This window comes from Vigna unguiculata, chromosome 3 (genome assembly GCF_004118075.2).
Source record: "Vigna unguiculata cultivar IT97K-499-35 chromosome 3, ASM411807v1, whole genome shotgun sequence".
Classification (NCBI taxonomy): domain Eukaryota; kingdom Viridiplantae; phylum Streptophyta; class Magnoliopsida; order Fabales; family Fabaceae; genus Vigna; species Vigna unguiculata.
The window spans coordinates 22,800,976-22,803,368 of record NC_040281.1 but is presented as its reverse complement, the minus strand read 5'-3'; positions in this window follow the sequence as shown (position 1 = coordinate 22,803,368).

Genomic DNA, 2,393 nt, shown 5'->3' with positions numbered 1-2,393 from the left:
ATATAATCCTTGATTTATAAGAATTATCACGAAACATGAATTGGTTGAATGGTTGTGTATTGACTTGACATTGACATGGTTGGGTGCTGGTGAGAACTAGGAGAAGAGGTTTTACAGACCATGAACAATGTTAATTAAGTGAGAAGGAAAGCTCAGTTGAGGAAGCACTAAGGAGGCCATTATTGATCAAGGAAGAAGCTCAATAACCAACAATTTTTAAGCAAGGAATCCAAGTTAGGGGAGCTGAACTTGAATTTGACTGTGTTTATAGTAATTTTGTACACGAAATGAATTGTTGTTATTAATTTTGTACTGTTGTGTCGAATTCTGCAAGTTTCTGGAATTTTTCCAGAAACTGCCTAGCGGGTCTTCAACGCCATCAGGCGACTCATCCCTTTTCTATGCAAATTCTAGGTTCCAAAGAGGAACTGCCTGATAGCATGAACTGACCACCGGGCGACGAATGTGTTTCAGCCCAGTTTCTGTGTATTTTGTATGAACCGCCTAGCAGTGACGAAAACTTGTCAGGCGACGCGAGCTAAATTGCTTGATTTTTTATGTTTTGCATGTTCTGGGAATGTAAGGGACTTGTGAGAGTCTCTATGAACTATGATATTGAGTACCTTGACAAATTGGGGTGGGAAAACCTATGTTTACTGCTAATATGATAAATTAAAGATTTTATGGATGTTAGGGTTGTGACAATTTGAAAATTTTGGGTAGTATGATCGTTAAGGTGATTGATAGAAATCCTTTGTGTAATTGAGTAGTAGTTATCTATCTGTGGATTGGAACGTGCTAATTAGAGGTTGTGAGGAAAATGGGTTGATTGGTATGAGATGTTGGTGTTTAAGATTCGCACAGGGTGCAAAACCAAATCTGATTTTTGTCCAAATAGTGAGGCATTGCCTAGCGGCTCATAACTTGTCGTCAGGCGATAATGGTGACAATGGCTTTTGTGGTTGGTGAAGTGTGACTCGAGTTGAAAGGTGCATTCAGAGATTCAAATGGAATTGGATAAGGGAAAAATAAGGTAAAATGGAACCGGTAGAAACCGGTATGCCTTAGGTCATAAAAGTGAATCTTAATTTGTGTTTAAGGTTTGGGAGAAATAAAAATCTTGCGAATACAACTTGAAGGTAAATATGAGTTAATGTGAATTATCAACATGGGTAGGCTATATGGTGTAATCTTAGAAACTTAATTGTCATTGTGATGGGTTAGGATGGTGATTTGGTTTGTTGATATACACTTAGGTCATTAAAAAGGGAATTGGAGATGTGGCTACTATTTGGCATAGGACTTGGAGTTGGGGGCTATCACTGATGAATTGAAACCTGTTTTTAAAGGTTACTGGTGTGAAAATTGGGTGGTGGCCAAATTCAAGAGTGGTTGGTGTCTACATTGTGAAGATAGAAAGGTAGGCACATATATGTTATCCTAGATAAAGGTCTATGTGTGATGGATGATTGAGTAATGTGGTGATGCCTGCAAAGAGCCATTGAATTATTCTATGTTATCCTAGATAAAGATCATCTTATCTGCTTGTGTTTGGCGATGATCGTGTTATGCGTTACACAAGAGCATATGATGTTACAAGTGGTTCTAGTGAGGCATAGAGCTAGAGCGGAGCTAGCGTGGGAAAAGCTTTTTCAGAGTTTCCTTATCACATAGATATTCTTTATGATTTTGTAAACCGTATTTTATTAGATATTGAGTTTTGTAATGGTTGTTGAAATTTATGGATTTTGTAGTAATGACGATGTAATGAACGTTTTTTTTTTAAATTTCCCACGTTATGGGGAAGATTTTTTATAATAAATGCGAGTTTGTATTTATTTCTATTATATTTTATTAAAATTCGTAATATCCGATCGGGATGTTACAATCATTGCTGCTAGGCAATTTTTGACCTACACTATATGAGTCGCCTAGTGGACCATGAACGTCGCTAAGCGGTTTCTAGGCAGAAACCCTGAAACGCGAAAAACAGCGAAAAATGAAAGTAGAAAAAGGCTTCCAAGCTTATACACACCATGAAATACATGATTCACGAAATGAACATTTAAGTGCAACTCCCTTTACCTGGAATTCCCACTCCCAAAAGCAGTCTTAGTGTTCCTCTTACACAACCTTGATCCACTCTTACCTCTTCGAACCAGCCCTCTAATCCTCTCCTTAGGTCCCTAATTTGTGTTCTAAAAATTCCTCTCAACTGCCACACGAGTATCTTCCTTTTCCCCTCAGTAGACTCTCTCTTACTTCATTTTTTTAGCCCTAAGATTTTAATAAATAAAATAAAAACGAAATTAAGGAGTTAATTACCTTCATTAGGTATTAACGTGAAGGCTTCCTGCTCATCCACCTCCTGTAACTACTACTCCTCTACTCCT